The sequence below is a fragment of the Tasmannia lanceolata genome, unplaced genomic scaffold (genome assembly GCF_043159265.1).
Source record: "Tasmannia lanceolata isolate RefF3 unplaced genomic scaffold, GAP_Taslan_0.1 ptg000023l, whole genome shotgun sequence".
Lineage (NCBI taxonomy): Eukaryota > Viridiplantae > Streptophyta > Magnoliopsida > Canellales > Winteraceae > Tasmannia > Tasmannia lanceolata.
Genome location: NW_027518700.1, coordinates 29,111,057 through 29,132,837, shown reverse-complemented (window position 1 = coordinate 29,132,837; position 21,781 = coordinate 29,111,057). Strand labels below are relative to the sequence as shown.

The 21,781-nt window shown below is 42.7% G+C and overlaps 1 long non-coding RNA gene across 3 annotated transcripts; it reads left to right on the top strand.

Annotated features, from left to right (window-relative positions):
- The first annotated feature begins 668 nt into the window (after positions 1-668).
- LOC143856793 (uncharacterized) lies at positions 669-21,548 on the top strand. 3 transcript variants are annotated; one of them, XR_013238360.1, is made up of 3 exons: positions 669-1,225; positions 4,417-10,283; positions 21,109-21,548. It is a non-coding gene; the product is annotated as an uncharacterized LOC143856793 (long non-coding RNA). The 3 variants fall into 3 exon arrangements; XR_013238361.1 differs by having other exon boundaries at positions 21,055-21,548; XR_013238359.1 differs by having other exon boundaries at positions 21,049-21,548.
- Positions 21,549-21,781: the final 233 nt, after the last annotated feature.

Genomic DNA, 21,781 nt, shown 5'->3' with positions numbered 1-21,781 from the left:
CGGACCAGGAGTGCGCTTCCGGTCTTTGCGGATACGAGTCGTGGCGAACCAAGCAGTGTGTACCCGAGTTTTAACGAACTAGGTTTCCAAGTAGTGAGTACCCGACTTTTAGTGAACTGGGTTTCCAAGCGGCGTTGATTTTGCGTCCGGGCTGCTTCCAGACCGGGAGTGCGCTCCATTTTTTTGCGGAGACGAGCCGTGGCGAACCAAGCAGTGTGTACCCGAGTTTTAACAAACTGGGTTTCCAAGTAGTGAGTACCCGACTTTTAGTGAACTGGTTTTCCAAGCAGCGTTGTTTTCGCGTCCGGGCTGGTTCCAGACCGGGAGTGCGCTCCAGGTTTTTGCGGAGACGAGCCGTGGCGGACCAAGCAGCGAGTACCCGAGTTTTAGCGAACTAGGTTTCCAGGCAGTGAGTACCTGAGTTTTAGTGAAGTGGGTTTCCAAGTAGCGTTGGTTTTTGCGTCCGGCCTAGTTCCGGACCAGGAGTGCAATTCCAGTCTTTGCAGAGACGACCCGTGGCGAACCAAGCAGCGAGTACCCGAGTTTTAGCGAACTGGGTTTCCAAGCAGTGAGTACCCGAGTTTTAGTGAACTGGGTTTCCGAGCAGCGAGTACCCTAGTTTTAGCGAACTAGGTTTCGGAGCAGCGAGTTGTAGACACCCCATTTTGTTTTGTTTTAATCGACAAATAAATTAGTGTGTTAAATCCATGTGAGAACCCCCTCTATCATTGATTTATATGTTTTAGGTCATTAATATCTTGATCTGACTTTACGGATCATCAATCGGGACAAAATAAGCTAGGGTCACTTCATAGCCCGGACCCTGATTCTATTCCGAGACCCGATTTCCGTAAATCGTTAGATCAGTGGCAGATCATGACCTGGGTCTAACCATCCAAAACCACCTAACCTCTCCTCTCATCCTAACCATCCAAACCTCACCTAACCTCACCTAACCTCTCCTCTCATCATAACCATCCAAACCTCACCAAACCTCACCTAACCTCACCTAACCTTACCTAACCTCACCTAACCTTACCTAACCTCACCTAACCTCACCTAACCTCCTATCCCATTCTCCTATAAATACCCTCTCATCCCACCATCAAAAGAAAAAAGAAGAGAAGAAAAGAGGAGAGAACCCCTCTCTTAGAAAATTCAAGCCCTCTCTCTAGACCAAATCCCTCTTCTCCATAAGTTTGCATGGAATATCGTCTACAAAAAGGTATGCCTTTTGGAATTTTATTTTCTTTTCTATATTTGTAGGATTGAGTGTTGTTTTGCGTATATTTTGGTTGATGTCATGTTTAATTTCGTACTAGTTTGGCCTTGGTCATGTTCTCACTTATGCTAAATATAATTAATGTGATAGGGTCATTAGAACCTATTTGTGATGGGATTTTGAAATCATTGGCTTGTTAGGGAATTTAGATTTCTTTTGGGAAAACAATTCATTAAAAATTTTGAACATTTACAAGAAAGAAAACTTGAATTTTACGTGAATTATCAAAACCCATTTAATTTGGCTTACAAAATCTCCATCTTTCAATTGATAACAACAGCCCCCACTCCAATTTGATAACAACAGCCCCCACTCAATCTCAAGAACCCAATATCCATACCCCACCTTGCCAAGTAGATAAAAACAACCCCTTTTTCAAACATCCCATTTGAATCTAATCTCAGGCCCATTCAAGCCATTTTTCATATTCACCGTCTTTTAATCACTAAAAAAAATAAGAACTATCAAAAGAAAACATGGGGGTGCCAATATCATTCCCGTCATAGTGCTAGCTGTTAGACTTTAAACAGATTTTTCGACCTCTAAACAACAGAATCGTGGGAAATGGTTAACTACAAAGTCGTAGATATTTTCGTGCCGTTTCCAACGAGTATTCGTGCTAGATCAGACGGCGAGTGGTTAAAAAGTTAAGTCCAAAATGGTTGTGGCACACCTTTAGGCATTTCCAGTTTAATGTTGCTGTCCTTTTGTTTGCAACACAAATTCGAACCTCTAAATCACAGATTTACAAACAATGGAGAACTAAAAAGTTGTAGCCCTATAAAATATCTTTCCAACGCATGTTCGTACGTTGAATTTGGCCAAGCGGTTAAAGAGTTACGACAGTTTTAGTGGGCTGCATTTGTTAGATCTTTTAATGGTCAATGGTTTGTCGAATTTGTGCAATTGTCAAAACTTGGTTGTGTTAACGTCATTTTCCAAACCAAAATCGAAAGACATTAATCTAAAGTACATCCAACCTAAAATTAACAAAACTAAAATTCACCCATTTAAAATCCACTGATAAAAATCCGTTAAAAGCCATTAACCAAAAGACCACTAAAAATTTCAAGTGAAACTAAAACTTTCTAAATAAACAACTTTAAAAGCTACCAAACACACTAAATACCTTCAGATAATAAAAGCTTCAAGAAAACTCTAAAAGTTTCCACAAGCCCAAAAGAATTCGAGATTTCCAAGAGCCGGTGGATTCAAAATTCCTTTAGGAACCCTTAGAGCCCAATTTAGGAACACCGGTGTCGTGTCGTGTCCTAAGTTTTAGGGAGTCTTAGGTTTTAGGGAGTCCTAGAGTTAGGAGTCCAGCCTCATCACGGACGTTTGCTATGTATAGCAACCGTGCCATAGGTCTAGTTACACTAGTCACCCAATCTTTCCCTAGGACAAGCCTAGTAAACTAGGATGTAGGCAAACCTGCATTAGTCTAAGGGACCATTTGCATTTAGATGAGAATCATATAGCATCTTAGATGAAATCTTAAGATAATAAAATCCTCAACTTGAATTAAATAACTTCTCCTAAAACTGTTGAAACAGTCAATCCCGTCTAGGTCGGTGTCCTAGTTGAGTTAGGCATAAGTAGCTTAGCTTAGGTGCACCGAACTACGTCGACTCTGATCCCAGTGAGGCTTGGGTACGTAGGCAGCTTGGATGTCTGACGGCATACCACCCGCGAGTCGGCACCATAACAAATTGTGGTGTTTTGTATATTAATTTTCTTGTAAATGCTTAATCAAATCACTTAGGATTTTCCATGAAATTAGAATTCTAGGAGAACTTTCACTTAGATTGAATCCAGACAAATTAATAAATCAAGATACACATCTAGGATTCACATTGAAATTAGATCATAGGATGCATGTCACTTAGTTCGCACATTAACATAGAGTTGAATGAGCCATTTAAAATAAATTTAAAAGAGTTAGCTTTTGGAATCGAAGACCGATTATCGGGCAGGAATGGTGCATGTGGTGGATAACTCCCCATACCTTCCATTCTCGTAACCAGGTAGCGAGTCTAGATTTCTGGTTAATTAGGGGTCCTAGATCCCACATCTAGGTGGCGACTCTGTCAGTCTCTTTCGTGTGGAGTTCGGATTGCCTTAGTGATCCCAAGTTCACATAAAAGACGAATTACAATCAACAATTAAAAACACACGCCAATCGCGTGGATACGAGAGACCAAGAGAGAAGGAGCGGCGGCTCGCGCCCCACCCCTCTCGAGGGATCGGGTACCACAGTCTGGCGACTCTGCTGGGGACCACCTAACTTCATTAAAATTTCAAAAGATAATTCATTTGAATTTAATTTAACTGGCTCATAAAAACTCTATACTTGTTAGATTAGTTTGTCTTGTTTTATTTTCTCATCACATTTTACTCGAACTTAACCTAACAAAACCTGAGGGCATCATAGATTGCGCAAACATATTGCACACACTTACATCACTTGCATCTAAACTCTTGCATCTCACGTGCACACACGTCCTATTTTAGGAACCCGGAGTGTTATCTAGCATGGTTGACTGGGATTTCATCACCTGGTGCCTCTGTGCTATAGAAGCATTCCACCCTTAGCCTAGTACCTTTATGGTACGTAAACGGATCTCTTGTTCACGTACTGATACGCCGGACACTGGTACAGTATATCGAACAGGGATTCGCGCTAAGGGAACTCTTGGCCTTAACCCTAGATTAACCCACACATGCATGTAGTATACGAACACATGTGCATCATGTGTGTGAGCCTAGTTTAGGATATCCTACCCATTGGTGTCTAGATTAGGCCGTGGTCCATCTTCCAATGGTCACGATCGGTCCTTAGATACACGAACAAAGTCATGAGTCGAGATTCTCTCTCCACTCCGATAGATTAGGATTAGGGTTGATGCCTTCAGGTAACACTGATAAAATGTGAAAAAAAAAAAAAAAAAAAAAAAAATTTCCCTTTGGGTTAGGATATAAATCCCATAATTTTCAAAGATCTCATAGGATTAGTCATTCATGATCTATCCGTTGAAAGCAATCTTATGCTATCTCATCTAATCTTTTGATCGTGCGTCTTTCGTTCTTCTGTCATACGATTCGATCGTATCTTCATGCCATCCCCTAACTGGCAGATGCAGAATCTCACAATCTTTCGATTATGCGTTCTCATGATCTGATCATGCCTGGTCCAGATAATCCAATCTTGCTTGTACCCCTGGTCTGTTCCTCCTCTAGGGGCTACCTTTTTCAAAATTATTTTGCTAAGTCCTTCAGAGTTCACTCTCAGAATCATTGAGCTAGGGGCATTTCCCTATGCGAATCAGTCATCATTGTCCAAAATTGAAAGTATCAGCCATGATGATGTTCAGAACGAACCAGCCTTCGCCGAGCCTTCAACGCCAAACAGTTGCAGCAGTTAAAGTTTTAGTCACTTACTATTTTATGTTGAGTCAGTCATCATGGTCAGTATAATTGTTGAGTCCGGTCTTACAGTTAAAGGTCAATGCCTAGTCCAGGCAAGTTATCTTCTGTTTCTCTTTCTTATTTAGAGTTGTGAATCGTGAGCATGTTCAGGATAGGTCGTCTGATGTAATAGCTTTTCTTTAAATAAAATTTCAGTCAGTTCCAAAAAGTTCACTTGTGTCTGTTCTTAAGTGTGCTTCTGATCTTAAAATAAGACTCCCTCCTCAAATGAGGACAAAATTGACGAAACTCCACTTGAGTCACAGCAATTACTTGAACGAGAGGAGGAGCGCCAATCCCAACCTTTCAAAGATGAAATTGAAATGATAAACACTGGCACTGAAACTTTGATTCAGTGAATGCCGATTGAAAATACATTACCCTCTAAAGAGTGTGAAGAATTGATAAAATTATTTCAAGAATAAGAAGATTGTCTAGAAAAGCTACAACCGATACCAGGGGCAAGACATAGATGGAAAGCTCAAAGAAAATGAAGAAAGTGAGAAGATATATGCTATACAAGGGGCATAGAGTGGAAACAACTTTCATATTTCCAATCAATGACCTTGGTTCTCAAATTCATAAAGCCAACAAATTCAAGATGAAAAGTTCAAAAGCAAACAATGAAAAGTGATCATCAGATATCGAGAGTACGAATCCATAGATGGAGGATGTCAAAGAACAAGTTTCGCTCTATGAAAGTCAAAAGCACGTATTAGAATCTTGAAAGAAGAAGATCCATTATCTCTTACCTGGAAATGCCGTCAAACTCCGCGAAAAAAAAAAACAAAAGAGAAAAAAAAATAATCAGTACCAGAGGGACTCTAGTAACCTAGATCGATTCCCAATCTGAACATCGAAAGGCCTCCTTTGGCCGATTAAATCCCAAAATCAAAACCCAATGTCAAAAGAATACCGATTTGCAAACCCTTCGAGCCTAAATCAAATTTTCTTGAAAACCCATCAAACTTGGGGCATTCCCCCGAACTACGCGAGACCTGATCCCTATACTGGGGTACGTAGGCAACTCGGTTGAACCGAGTTCGGTCGATTCAAAAAGGAAAAGAAATTCAATCCTTTCAAAAAAAAAAGAGAGGGACAAGTTCCAAAAGAAGAGAAGTTAATTGTTCCAGAAAGAAAAGAAAAAAGGAAAAAAAAAATCAAACAATTTATCTTCAAACTAGGGGCATTCGCCCTGAACTACACACGACCTGATTCCTACCTTGGGATATGTAGGCGACCTGTTCACAGGTTCGGTCGAAATCTTTGTTGAGCCTTAAGCCATTCTTTGAAAAGCCCTATCCTACCTATAAAAGTCCTTCTGGTGTTCAGAACTAATGAGCTAGGTCCTGAGATACAATAAAAAAATGAAATGATGATGAATAAGAAAAATAACGGAGTTTGAAGATCTGCTAGACTGAAAACCTGAAAGGGCGGTCTAGGCAAAATTTAAGATCATTCCCCTGCTAAGTTGAAAACCCGAAAGGGCGGCTTAGGCAAAAGCTAAGGGGATAGCCTGCTGGATCGAAAACCTAGAAAGGTGGTTCAGGCAAAAGTTAAGGCTAGCGCGGTCCGCCAAATTAAAAACCCTGAAGAGGTGACTTGGTCACGGTAAGAGAATCAGTATAAGAAGGCAACAGCCGGTATCAAGACTGAAGATCAACTGAAGTTCAAGCAAATTCAAGTGATATCCTCAAAACTGGGGGCATTGAAGCTAAGCAATCTTAGGGGTCGTAATTAAATTCTTGAGGCATTACTGTTTCGAGGAAGAAGTCCGGTGTTTACCAATTGAAAAACTATTCCTTGAAAGGATAGACTTACCAAACAAAACATTAACTAAGTCAGAAGCATCACTATGTTTGTCAGTATAGTCAGTCAATCTTTATTATTCTAAGTTCACTCCTTCAGGGCTGCTCAATCCTTTGAGTAGTGCCTTTCATCTAAGTTTTCTCTTTAGAAAGAGTCAATTGTCGTTCCTATGTCCAAATGATGTAACTGTCTTGGTGAAGGAGGCCAGGCCTAGGCATCTCCCTGCAATTATACCTGAAAGAGCTCGAGAATTTAGTCAAACAACTTCATTTCAAAGAAGATCAGCTCAGAAAAATTCAGAAGTAGAAACATCAGAAAGCCCAGCTTCCGTAAAAAGATCATACCCCAGGAAGGCACCTTAAGCTTGGAAGAACCTCAGATGCAATGGTGGTTGAGCCAATTTCTCAGAAAGATGAACCATTCAAATTCATAATTCCCTTCCGGTTAGTTATCCTGGTCAAGAAATGTTTATCTAAACACCTGTCAAGAAGCAGATCCCGCTTTTCCATGTTAATATCCAAGAGAGTCGTTGTTCTAAATTACCAATCTCAAATGTCTTGTTCAAGGTTTCAGTTATCAAAATCCCCAGAAGACAAGACCAGCAGTCTCTTTGAGAAAAATCTTGTTGAAGTTTCATAAAAATGTTCCTAATCCATTCTTGCTAGTAATGGTTCTTCGTTCCAAAGGTTTGCCGTTTCATCATTCGTCAAAGTCCTAGTTTCCAACATCTTTGTCGGGCACGATCCATAATATCCCCGATTTCATTGAGTTCAAAAAAATAAAAAATTCATCAAATCCAATCTTACGTCAAATTCAAGTTCATGGAAAATCTCTAAATTCTTCGAGCCCGTTTGTGAACGGTACCTCTTTTCTCGAGCCCATTTGCAAATGGCCTCGTCTTCTCCTTGAGCCCGTTTATGAACGGTGCCTCATCTCTCGAGTCCATTTGTGAATGGTTTCGTCTTCTCCTTGAGCCCATTTGTGAACGGTGCCTCATTTTCTGAGTTCATTTATGAATGGTCTCATGTCCTCCTTGAGCCCGTTTGTGGACGGTGCCTCATTTCTCAAAAAATCAAAAATTCATCAAATCCAATCCCCAATTCAAAAAATCCAATCCTACGTCAAATTCAAATTCATAAAAATCTCTAAATTTTTCATTGTTGAATTCATCAATCAAAGCTATCTTGTGTCGTCGAGCCCGTTTGTGAACGGTGCCTCATTTCTCGAGCCCATTTGTGAATGGTCTCGTCTTCTCCTTGAGCCCGTTTGCGGACGGTACCTCATTTCCCAAAAATAAAAATTCATCAAATCCAATCCCCGATTCAAACAAATCCAATCTTACGTCAAATTCAAGTTCATGAAAAATCTCATGTCCTCTTTGAGCCCTTCTGTGAAAGGTGCCTCATTTCTCGAGGCCGTTTGTGAATGGTCTCGTCTTCTCCTTGAGCCCGTTTGCGGACGGTACCTCATTTCCCAAAAATAAAAAATTCATCAAAACCAATCCCCGATTCAAACAAATCCAATCTTACGTCAAATTCAAGTTCATGAAAAATCTCATGCCCTCTTTGAGCCCGTTTGTGAACGGTGCCTCTTTTCTCGAGGCCATTTGGGGATGGTCTCGTCTTCTCCTTGAACCCGTTTGTGAACAGGTTTCTCATTCTCTGAGTCCATTTGTGAATGGTCTCATGTCCTCTTTGAGCCCGTTTGTGAACGGTGCCTCTTTTCTCGAGGCCATTTGTGAATGGTCTCATCTTCTCCTTGAGCCCGTTTGCGGACGGTACCTCATTTTCCAAAATTAAAAAAATTTATCAAATCCAAATCCTTAATTAAAAAATAAAAATAAAAATCCATTCCTACGTCAAATTCAAGTTCATAAAAAAATCCCTAAATTCTTCGAGCCCGTTTGTGAACGGTGCCTCATTTCTCGAGTCCATTTGTGAATGGTCTCGTCTTCTCCTCGAACCCGTTTGTGAACAGGTGTCTCATTCTCTGAGTCCATTTGTGAATTGTCTCATCTTCTCCTTGAGCCCGTTTGTGAACGGTGCCTCATTTTCTGAGTCCATTTGTGAATGGTCTCGTGTCCTCTTTGAGCCCGTTTGTGAACGGTGCCTCATTTCTCGAGTCCATTTGTGAATGGTCTTGTCTTCTCCTTGAGCCCGTTTGTGAACGGTGCCTCATTTCTCGAATCCATTTGTGAATGGTCTTGTCTTCTCCTTGAGCCCGTTTGTGAACGGTGCCTCATTTCTCGAATCCATTTGTGAATGGTCTTGTCTTCTCCTTGAGCCCGTTTGTGAACGATGCCTCATTTCTCGAATCCATTTGTGAATGGTCTCGTCTTCTCCTTGAGCCCGTTTGTGAACGGTGCCTCATTTCTCGAGTCCATTTGTGAATGGTCTCGTCTTCTCCTTGAGCCTGTTTGTGAATGGTGCCTCATTTCTCGAGTCCATTTGTGAATGGTCTTGTCTTATCCTTGAGCCCGTTTGTGAATGGTGCCTCTTTTCTCGAATCCATTTGTGAATGGTATCGTCCTCCTTGAGCCCGTTTGTGAACGGTGCCTCATTTCTCGAGTCCATTTGTGAATGGTCTTGTCTTCTCCTTGAGCCCGTTTGTGAACGGTGCCTCTTTTCTCGAATCCATTTGTGAATGGTATCGTCCTCCTTGAGCCCGTTTGTGAACGGTGCCTCATTTCTCGAGTCCATTTGTGAATGGTCTTGTCTTCTCCTTGAGCCCGTTTGTGAACGGTGCCTCTTTTCTCGAGTCCATTTGTGAATGGTTTTCTATCCTCCTAGAGGCCGTTTGTGAACGGTGCCTCATTATCCAAGTCCATTTGGGAATGCTTCTTATCCTCGTTGAACCCGCTTGTGAGCGGCGTCTCATCTCCTTCTAAAAACTATTTGAGAGCGATCTTTGTCCTTTTCCTTCAGAATCCATTCGAAAATGATATCTCATTCTCTAATTGCCCGTTTGTGAACGGCGCCGCATCGAGTTTTTTTTTTATTATTCAAGTTCTAGGGTTTCATCTAAGGTTTTGCATTATGTTAAGGTGCGTTGTGTCTAGAGAGTCCTTTGTCGATTAAAGCTACGCAAAATGGTTCTGTCATTTTTAACTTTGGTATTCAATGACTACGTCATCTCTACCAAAGAGGGGCATCTGTAGACACCCCATTTTGTTTTGTTTTAATCGACAAATAAATTAGTGTGTTAAATCCATGTGAGAACCCCCTCTATCATTGATTTATATGTTTTAGGTCATTAATATCTTGATCTGACTTTACGGATCATCAATCGGGACAAAATAAGCTAGGGTCACTTCATAGCCCGGACCCTGATTCTATTCCGAGACCCGATTTCCGTAAATCGTTAGATCAGTGGCAGATCATGACCTGGGTCTAACCATCCAAAACCACCTAACCTCTCCTCTCATCCTAACCATCCAAACCTCACCTAACCTCACCTAACCTCTCCTCTCATCATAACCATCCAAACCTCACCAAACCTCACCTAACCTCACCTAACCTTACCTAACCTCACCTAACCTTACCTAACCTCACCTAACCTCACCTAACCTCCTATCCCATTCTCCTATAAATACCCTCTCATCCCACCATCAAAAGAAAAAAGAAGAGAAGAAAAGAGGAGAGAACCCCTCTCTTAGAAAATTCAAGCCCTCTCTCTAGACCAAATCCCTCTTCTCCATAAGTTTGCATGGAATATCGTCTACAAAAAGGTATGCCTTTTGGAATTTTATTTTCTTTTCTATATTTGTAGGATTGAGTGTTGTTTTGCGTATATTTTGGTTGATGTCATGTTTAATTTCGTACTAGTTTGGCCTTGGTCATGTTCTCACTTATGCTAAATATAATTAATGTGATAGGGTCATTAGAACCTATTTGTGATGGGATTTTGAAATCATTGGCTTGTTAGGGAATTTAGATTTCTTTTGGGAAAACAATTCATTAAAAATTTTGAACATTTACAAGAAAGAAAACTTGAATTTTACGTGAATTATCAAAACCCATTTAATTTGGCTTACAAAATCTCCATCTTTCAATTGATAACAACAGCCCCCACTCCAATTTGATAACAACAGCCCCCACTCAATCTCAAGAACCCAATATCCATACCCCACCTTGCCAAGTAGATAAAAACAACCCCTTTTTCAAACATCCCATTTGAATCTAATCTCAGGCCCATTCAAGCCATTTTTCATATTCACCGTCTTTTAATCACTAAAAAAAATAAGAACTATCAAAAGAAAACATGGGGGTGCCAATATCATTCCCGTCATAGTGCTAGCTGTTAGACTTTAAACAGATTTTTCGACCTCTAAACAACAGAATCGTGGGAAATGGTTAACTACAAAGTCGTAGATATTTTCGTGCCGTTTCCAACGAGTATTCGTGCTAGATCAGACGGCGAGTGGTTAAAAAGTTAAGTCCAAAATGGTTGTGGCACACCTTTAGGCATTTCCAGTTTAATGTTGCTGTCCTTTTGTTTGCAACACAAATTCGAACCTCTAAATCACAGATTTACAAACAATGGAGAACTAAAAAGTTGTAGCCCTATAAAATATCTTTCCAACGCATGTTCGTACGTTGAATTTGGCCAAGCGGTTAAAGAGTTACGACAGTTTTAGTGGGCTGCATTTGTTAGATCTTTTAATGGTCAATGGTTTGTCGAATTTGTGCAATTGTCAAAACTTGGTTGTGTTAACGTCATTTTCCAAACCAAAATCGAAAGACATTAATCTAAAGTACATCCAACCTAAAATTAACAAAACTAAAATTCACCCATTTAAAATCCACTGATAAAAATCCGTTAAAAGCCATTAACCAAAAGACCACTAAAAATTTCAAGTGAAACTAAAACTTTCTAAATAAACAACTTTAAAAGCTACCAAACACACTAAATACCTTCAGATAATAAAAGCTTCAAGAAAACTCTAAAAGTTTCCACAAGCCCAAAAGAATTCGAGATTTCCAAGAGCCGGTGGATTCAAAATTCCTTTAGGAACCCTTAGAGCCCAATTTAGGAACACCGGTGTCGTGTCGTGTCCTAAGTTTTAGGGAGTCTTAGGTTTTAGGGAGTCCTAGAGTTAGGAGTCCAGCCTCATCACGGACGTTTGCTATGTATAGCAACCGTGCCATAGGTCTAGTTACACTAGTCACCCAATCTTTCCCTAGGACAAGCCTAGTAAACTAGGATGTAGGCAAACCTGCATTAGTCTAAGGGACCATTTGCATTTAGATGAGAATCATATAGCATCTTAGATGAAATCTTAAGATAATAAAATCCTCAACTTGAATTAAATAACTTCTCCTAAAACTGTTGAAACAGTCAATCCCGTCTAGGTCGGTGTCCTAGTTGAGTTAGGCATAAGTAGCTTAGCTTAGGTGCACCGAACTACGTCGACTCTGATCCCAGTGAGGCTTGGGTACGTAGGCAGCTTGGATGTCTGACGGCATACCACCCGCGAGTCGGCACCATAACAAATTGTGGTGTTTTGTATATTAATTTTCTTGTAAATGCTTAATCAAATCACTTAGGATTTTCCATGAAATTAGAATTCTAGGAGAACTTTCACTTAGATTGAATCCAGACAAATTAATAAATCAAGATACACATCTAGGATTCACATTGAAATTAGATCATAGGATGCATGTCACTTAGTTCGCACATTAACATAGAGTTGAATGAGCCATTTAAAATAAATTTAAAAGAGTTAGCTTTTGGAATCGAAGACCGATTATCGGGCAGGAATGGTGCATGTGGTGGATAACTCCCCATACCTTCCATTCTCGTAACCAGGTAGCGAGTCTAGATTTCTGGTTAATTAGGGGTCCTAGATCCCACATCTAGGTGGCGACTCTGTCAGTCTCTTTCGTGTGGAGTTCGGATTGCCTTAGTGATCCCAAGTTCACATAAAAGACGAATTACAATCAACAATTAAAAACACACGCCAATCGCGTGGATACGAGAGACCAAGAGAGAAGGAGCGGCGGCTCGCGCCCCACCCCTCTCGAGGGATCGGGTACCACACGAGTACCCGAGTTTTAGCGAACTCGGTTTCCAAGCAGTGAGTAACTGAGTTTTAGTGAACTGGGTTTTCAAGCAGAGTTGGTTTTTGCATCCGGCCTGGTTCCGGACCAGGAGTGCACTTCCAGTCTTTGCGGAGACGAGCCGTGGCGAACCAAGCAGTGTGTACCCGAGTTTTAACGAACTCGGTTTCCAAGCAGTGAGTACCCGAGTTTTTGTGAAGTGGGTTTCCAAGTAGCGTTGGTTTTTGCGTCCGGCCTGGTTCCGGACCAGGAGTGCGCTTCCGGTCTTTGCGGAGACGAGCCGTGGCGAACCAAGCAGTGTGTACCCGAGTTCTAACGAACTAGGTTTCCAAGTAGTGAGTACCCGACTTTTAGTGAACTGGGTTTCCAAGCAGCGTTGGTTTTTGCGTGCGGGCTGGTTCCAGACAGGGACCCCTTTCCAGGTTTCTGCGGAGACGAGCCGTGGCGAACCAAGCAGTGAGTACCCGAGTTTTAGCGAACTGGGTTTCCAAGCAGTGAGTACCCGAATTTTACCGAGTGGTGAACCAAGCAGTGAGTACCCGAGTTTAAGTGAACTGGGTTTCCAAGCAGCGAGTACCCGAGTTTTAGCGAACTAGGTTTCCAAACAGTTAGTACCCGAGTTTTAGTGAAGTGGGTTTCCAAGTAGCGTTGGTTTTTGCGTCCGGCCTGGTTCCGGACCAGGAGTGCGCTTCCGGTCTTTGCGGAGACGAGTCGTGGCTGTGGTACCCGATCCCGCGAGAGGGGTGTGGCGCGAGCCGCCACGCGCTCTCTCTTGGTCTCCCGTACCCACGCGATTGGCGTGTGCATTTAATTGTTGATTTGAATTCGTCTTTCATGTGAACTTGGGATCACTAAGGCAATCCGAATTCCACACGAAAGAGACTGACAGAGTCGCCACCTAGATGTGGGATCTAGGACCCGAAATTAACCAGAAATCTAGACTCGCTACCTGGTTACGAGAATGGAAGGTATGGGGAGTTATCCGCCACATGCACCATTCCTGCCCGATAATCGGCCTTCGATTCCAAAAGCTAACTTTTTAAATTTATTTTAAATGGCTCATTCAACTCTATGTTAATGTGCGAACTAAGTGACATGCATCCTATGATCTAATTTCAATGTGAATCCTAGATGTGTATCTTGATTTATTAATTTGTCTGGATTCATTCTAAGTGAAAGTTCTCCTAGAATTCTAATTTCATGGAAAGCCCTAAATGATTTGATTAAGCATTTACAAGAAAATTAATATCCAAAACACCACAATTTGTTGTGGTGCCGACTCGCGGGTGGTATGCCGTCAGACATCCAAGCTGCCTACGTACCCAAGCCTCACTGGGATCAGAGTCGACGTAGTTCGGTGCACCTAAGCTAAGTTACATATGCCTAACTCAACTAAGACACCGACCTAGACGGGATTGACTGTTTCAACAGTTTTAGGAGAAGTTATTTAATTCAAGTTGAGGATTTTATTATCTTAGGATTTCATCTAAGATGCTATATGATTCTCATCTAAATGCAAATGGTCCCTTAGACTAATGCAGGTTTGCCTTACATCCTAGTTTACTAGGCTTGTCCTAGGGAAAGATTGGGTGACTAGTGTAACTAGACCTATGGCACGGTTGCTATACATAGCAAGCGTCCGTGATGAGGCTGGACTCCTAACTCTAGGACTCTCTAAAACTTAGGATACGACACGACACCGGTGTTCCTAAATTGGGCTCTAAGGGTCCTTACGACGGAAACCGTGATCCAACGGTTCCGAAAGACACAAGACAAATCGATTTAAATTCTCGAGGTTAGTGAAAAAAAAAATGGAAGAGATGATGAAATAGTGTGAGGGAATGAGAAAGATAGAGAAAGGTGCGACTGAACTTGGGAGTGCCAAATTGCCTACGTACCCCGCGATGGGGATCAAGCCACACGTAGTTCCGCTGGGGAGGTTGCTTGGATTTTGGAAAACAGGATTGGTATTTGGATCAGGAATCGGGTTTGTATTTGAGCATTGGACTTGAGATTCAGAAACATTGATTTAGCAATGGGATTTTGGAATTGGGAATTTGCATCAAAGAATTGAGCATATAGGAATCATCAAGGGTTTGAATTTTGGGAATTCAAAATGGGCGGGCTTATGAGATTCGGTCAAATGGATTCAGACATGCGACTCAGATTGTGTTGGGATATGACTTGGTTAGGCAAAAGGGAGGAAGTTCTATTAGGTGTAAAAGGGCATTAGTAGAATAGGGGAATGACTCGGTTGTGACATGGAAGGCCGCAACTTGGTCGAATGCGACTCGGTTGCATTGGGATGGGTTGATTAAGGAATTGGATTGAGTCAACTAAGGGGAGAGTCCAATCGGTTAAAGAGGTTGAGCATACTCGACTAGAGAGTTGGGTCAACTCGACTAGGGAGGTTGGCTAGAGTTGACTCAGTTGAGCTGGGTTGGGATCCCACTTGGATGGATTGTATTGGGGCGATTTGACTTAAGCTGCAGGTGGCCTGGCTGGGTTAGATTTAATGTAACCAGATTTATGGATAAATGGTGTGCCTCAGTGAGTGGACAAAGGTATGGCTTGGGTTGATGTGACTCGGTTGAGTTGTGCTAGGGTCAGGTTAGGTGGGGTTAATGGTTGAGTTGGATTGGATTGGGTTAATGGTCAAGGTCAAGTGCGGGTTGACTTGGCTTAGACTGGATTGGAACTGGTTGAGCGTGGATTGGGGTGCGGCTTGAGGTTTGGGTGGTTGGAGTATCTTAGGAACCAATAGGGCAAAGTGGCTCTTAAGGGGAATGAATTAATTGGGCCGAATGGGCCCGATGGCCGGGTTAACTGGGTTGGCCGGGTCTATTGTAGGGGTGTATGAGGGTACTGTTGGGTGGATGAATGAAAGGCATGTGGTGTATGATGTGTGGCTATGGTTATAGGGTTTAAGGCTTATGGGTATGGGTTTAGGTGTGGTTAATGGTTAGGTTGGATTGGGTTAATGGTTAGGGTCAAGTGAGTCGGGTCTAAGTTAGGAGCAAACCCGAGACTAGCCATGGTCTAACTAGGAGGAAGCAGGGTACAAACCAGGGTGCGGACCAGGGTGCACCAGGGTGCGAACCAGCAGGGAACCAGGGTGCGAACCAGCAGGGGAACCAGGGTGCAACCAGCAGGGAACCTGGGTGCAACCAGCAGCGAACCTGGGTGCAACCAGGGTCTAACCAGAGTGTGAACCAGCAGGGAACCAGGGTGCGAACCAGCAGGGGAACCAGGGTGCAACCAGCAGGGAAACCAGGGTGCAACCAGCAGGGAACCTGGGTGCAACCCGCAGCGAACCTGGGTGCAACCAGGGTCTAACCAGAGTGCGAACCAGCAGGGAACCAGGGTGCGAACCAGCAGGGGAACCATGGTGCAACCAGCAGGGAACCTGGGTGCAACCAGCAGCGAACCTGGGTGCAACCAGGGTCTAACCAGAGTGCGAACCAGCAGGGAACCAGGGTGTGAACCAGTATCGAACCTGGGTGCAACCAGCAACGAACCTGGGTGCAACCAGGGTCTAACCAGAGTGCGAACCAGCAGGGAACCAGGGTGCGAACCAGTATCGAACCTGGGTGCAACCAGCAACGAACCTGGGTGCAACCAGGGTCTAACCAGAGGCTAACCAGGGGGAACCAGGGTGTGAACCATTAGGGAAAAATAAAAATGAAGATAAGATGGGTTAAGAGAAGAGGGAAACATGTATAACTTCAAAGTCTACCATCAAGAAGAATGAGTAAAGATTGATCCCAGATGCTTCCTAACATGGTTTTTCTTTTAAAGTAAAAGATATGCATGAAAACAGACCCTACATAGAATTGAAATAAATGCCTACCTCTTTGAAAACCCACTTTGTGTTTGATTTTTCTTTGATGTTAATTCCTTGAAGATGATTCCTTGCTTGATAATGACTGCTTTTGATATATATCACCCAACGTATCACCCGATCCGACAAGGATGGCCGAACCCTTGAAGAGATGAGGGAGAGGGATGAATTTTCTAAGAGAGGGATTCTTTTTCTTCTTCTCCCTTGGATGGTGGGATGAGAGGGTATTTATAGGAGAATGGGATAGGAGGTTAGGTGAGGTTAGGTGAGGTTAGGTAAGGTTAGGTGAGGTTAGGTAAGGTTAGGTGAGGTTAGGTGAGGTTAGGTGAGGTTTGGGTGGTTAGGATGAGAGGAGAGGTGTAGACACCCACATTTTGCTTTACTTTAACCAACAATAACCTAATATATTGATCCATCCTCAAATTTTTTGAAAAAAACAAAATGATAAAGAGATGTACCTGGTGAGATGATTAGATCCGAAAAATTGAAAAATACCCTGATTAGTGAATTTAGTGTGTTAAATCCATGTGAGAACCCCCTCTATCATTGATTTATATGTTTTAGGTCATTAATATCTTGATCTGACTTTACGGATCATCAATCGGGACAAAATAAGCTAGGGTCACTTCATAGCCCGGACCCTGATTCCATTCCGAGACCCGATTTCCGTAAATCGTTAGATCAATGACAGATCTTGACCTGGGTCTCACCATCCAAAACCACCTAACCTCTCCTCTCATCCTAACCATCCAAACCTCACCTAACCTCACCTAACCTCTCCTCTCATCCTAACCACCCAAACCTCACCTAACCTCACCTAACCTTACCTAACCTCACCTAACCTTACCTAACCTCACCTAACCTCACCTAACCTCCTATCCCATTCTCCTATAAATACCCTCTCATCCCACCATCCAAAGAGAAGAAGAAAAAGAACCCCTCTCTTAGAAAATTCATCCCTCTCCCTCATCTCTTCAAGGGTTCGGCCATCCTTGCCGGATCGGGTGATTTTATACGTTGGGTGATATATATCAAAAGCGGTCATTATCAAGCAAGGAATCATCTTCAAGGAATTAACATCAAAGAAAAATCAAACACAAAGTGGGTTTTCAAAGAGGTAGGCATTTATTTCAATTCTATGTAGGGTCTGTTTTCATGCATATCTTTTACTTTAAAAGAAAAACCATGTTAGGAAGCATCTAGGATCAATCTTTACTCATATTCTTCTTGATGGTAGACTTTGAAGTTATACATGTTTCCCTCTTCTCTTAACCCATCTGGTCTTCATTTTTATTTTTCCCTAATGGTTCACACCCTGGTTCCCCCTGGTTAGCCTCTGGTTAGCTCCTGGTTGCACCCAGGTTCGCTGCTGGTTGCACCCAGGTTCGATACTGGTTGCACCCTGGTTCCCTGCTGGTTCGCACCCTGGTTCCCTGCTGGTTCGCACTCTGGTTCCCTACTAATTCGCACCCTGGTTCGCACCCTGGCCAGCCCCTGGTTATACTCTGGTTCGTACCCTAGTTCACACCCTGGTTCCCCCTGGTTAGCCTCTGGTTAGACCCTGGTTGCACCCAGGTTCGTTGCTGGTTGCACCCAGGTTCGATACTGGTTCGCACCCTGGTTCCCTGCTGGTTCGCACTCTGGTTAGACCCTGGTTGCACCCAGGTTCGCTGCTGGTTGCACCCAGGTTCCCTGCTGGTTGCACCCTGGTTCCCCTGCTGGTTCGCACCCTGGTTCCCTGCTGGTTCGCACCCTGGTGCACCCTGGTCCGCACCCTGGTTTGTACCCTGCTTCCTCCTGGTTAGACCATGGCTAGTCTCGGGTTTGCTCCTAACTTAGACCCAACTCACTAAACCCCATACCCATAAGCCTTAAACCCTATAACCGAGTCACATCAACCCAAGCCATACCTTTGTCCACTCATTGAGGCACACCATTTATCCATAAATCTGGTTACATTAAATCTAACCCAGCCAGGCCACCTGCAGCTTAAGTCAAATCGCCCCAATACAATCCAACCAAGTGGGATCCCAACCCAGCTCAACTGAGTCAACTCTAGCCAACCTCCCTAGTCGAGTTGACCCAACTCTCTAGTCGAGTATGCTCAACCTCTTTAACCGATTGGACTCTCCCCTTAGTTGACTCAATCCAATTCCTTAATCAACCCATCCCAATGCAACCGAGTCGCATTCGACCAAGTGGCGGCCTTCCATGTCACAACCGAGTCATTCCCCTATTCTACTAATGCCCGTTTACACCTAATAGAACTTCCTCCCTTTTGCCTAACCAAGTCATATCCCAACACAATCTGAGTCGCATGTCTGAATCCATTTGGCCGAATCTCATAAGCCCGCCCATTTTGAATTCCCAAAATTCAAACCCTTGATGATTCCTATATGCTCAATTCTTTGATGCAAATTCCCAATTCCAAAATCCCATTGATAAATCAATGTTTCTGAATCTCAAGTCCAATGCTCAAATACAAACCCGATTCCTGATCCAAATACCAATTCTGTTTTCCAAAATCCAAGTAACCTCCCTAGTGGAACTACGTGTGGCTTGATCCCCATCACGGGGTACGTAGGCAATTTGGCACTCCCAAGTTCAGTCGCACCTTTCTCTATCTTTCCCATTCCCTCACACTATTCATCATCTCGATTCATCTCGTGTCTCTCGGAACCATTGGATTATGGTTTCCGTCGTAAGAACCCTTAGAGCCCAATTTAGGAACAATGGTGTCGTGTCGTGTTGTGTCCTAAGTTTTAGGGAGTCTTAGAGTTAGGAGTCCAGCCTCATCACGGACGCTTGCTATGTATAGCAACCGTGCCATAGGTCAAGTTACACTAGTCATCCAGTTTTTCCCTAGGACAAGCCTAGTAAACTAGGATGTAGGCTAACCTGCATTAGTCTAAGGGACAACTTGCATTTAGATAGGATCATATAGCATCTTCGATGAAATCCTAAGATAATAAAATCCTCAACTTGAATTAAATAACTTCTCTTAAAACTGTTGAAGCAGTCAATCCCGTCTAGATCGGTGTCCTAGTTGAGTTAGGCATATGTAGCTTAGCTTAAATGCACCGAACTACGTCGACTCTGATCCCAGTAAGGCTTGGGTACGTAGGCAGCTTGGATGTCTGATGGCATACCACCCGCGAGTCGGCACCACAAACAAATTGTGGTGTTTTGTATATTAATTTTCTTGTAAATGCTTAATCAAATCACTTAGGATTTTCCATGAAATTAGAATTCTAGGAGAACTTTCACTTAGAATGAATCCAGACAAATTAATAAATCAAGATACACATCTAGGATTCACATTAAAATTAGATCATAGGATGCATGTCACTTAGTTCGCACATTAACATAGAGTTGAATGAGCCATTTAAAATAAATTTAAAAGAATTAGCTTTTGGAATCGAAGACCGATTATCGGGCAGGAATGGTGCATGTGGCGGATAACTCCCCATACCTTCCATTCTCGTAACCAGGTAGCGAGTCTAGATTTCTGGTTAATTACGGGTCCTAGATCCCACATCTAGGTGGCGACTCTGTCAGTCTCTTTCGTGTGGAATTCGGATTGCCTTAGTGATCCCAAGTTCACAGGAAAGATTAATTCAAATCAACATTAAAATGCACACGCCAATCGCGTGGGTACGAGAGACCAAGAGAGAGAGCGCGGCGGCTCGCGCCCCACACCCCTCTCGCGGGATCAGGGTACCACAGTTTGGCGACTCTGCTGGGGATCACCTAACTTCATCAAAATTTCAAAAGATAATTCATTTGAATTTAATTTAACTGGCTCATAAAAACTCTATACTTGTTGGATTAGTTTGTCTTGTTTTATTTTCTCATCACATTTTACTCGAACTTAATCTATCAAAACCTGAAGGCATCATAGATTGCGCGAACTTATTGCACACACTTACATCACTTGCATCTAAACTCTTGCATCTCACGTGCACACACGTCCTATTTTAGGAACCCGGAGTGTTATCTAGCATGGTTGACTGGGATTTCATCACCTGGTGCCTCTGTGCTAGAGAAGCATTCCACCCTTAGCCTAGTACCTTTATGGTACGTAAACGGATCTCTTGTTCACGTACTGATACGCCGGACACTGGTACAGTATATCGAACAGGGATTCGCGCTAAGGGAACTCTTGGCCTTACCCCTAGATTAACCCACACATGCATGTAGTATACGAACACATGTACATCACGTGTGTGAGCCTAGTTTAGGATATCCTACCCATTGGTGTCTAGATTAGGCCGTGGTCCATCTTCCAATGGTCACGATCGGTCCTTAGATACACGAACAAAGTCATGAGTCGAGATTCTCTCTCCACTCCGATAGATTAGGATTATGGTTGATGCCTTCAGGTAACACTGATAAAATGTGAAAAAAAAAAAATTTCCCTTTGGGGTTAGGATATAAATCCCATCATTTCCAAAGATCTCATAGGATTAGTCATTCATGATCTATCCGTTGAAAGCAATCTTATGCTATCTCATCTAATCTCTTGATCGTGCGTCTTTCATTCTTCTGTCATACAATTCGATCGTATCTTCATGCCATCCCCTAACTGGCAGGAGCAGAATCTCACAATTTTTTGATTATGCAATCTCATGATCTGATCATGCCTGGTCCAGATGATCCAATCTTGCTTGTATCCTTGGTCTCTTCCTCCTCTAGGGGCTACCTTTTTCAAGATTATTTTGCTAAGTCCTTCAGAGTTCACTCTCAGAATCCTTGAGCTAGGCGCATTCCCCTATGCGAATCAGTCATCATTGTCCAAAATTGAAAGTATCAGCCATGATGATGTTCAGAACGAACCAGCCTTCGCCGAGCCTTCAACGCCAAACAGTTGCAGCAGTTAAAGTTTTAGTCACTTACTATTTTATGTTGAGTCAGTCATCATGGACAGTATAATTGTTGAGTCCGGTCTTACAGTTAAAGGTCAATGCCTAGTCCAGGCAAGTTATCTTCTGTTTCCCTTTCTTATTTAGAGTTGTGAATCCTGAGCATGTTCAGGATAGGTCGTCTGATGTAATAGCTTTTCTTTAAATAAAATTTCAGTCAGTTCCAAAAAGTTCACTTGTGTCTGTTCTTAAGTGTGCTTCTGATCTTAAAATAAGACTCCCTCCTCAAATGAGGACAAAATTGACGAAACTCCACTTGAGTCACAGCAATTACTTGAACGAGAGGAGGAGCGCCAATCCCAACCTTTCAAAGATGAAATTGAAATGATAAACACTGGCACTGAAACTTTGATTCAGTGAATGCCGATTGAAAATACATTACCCTCTAAAGAGTGTGAAGAAT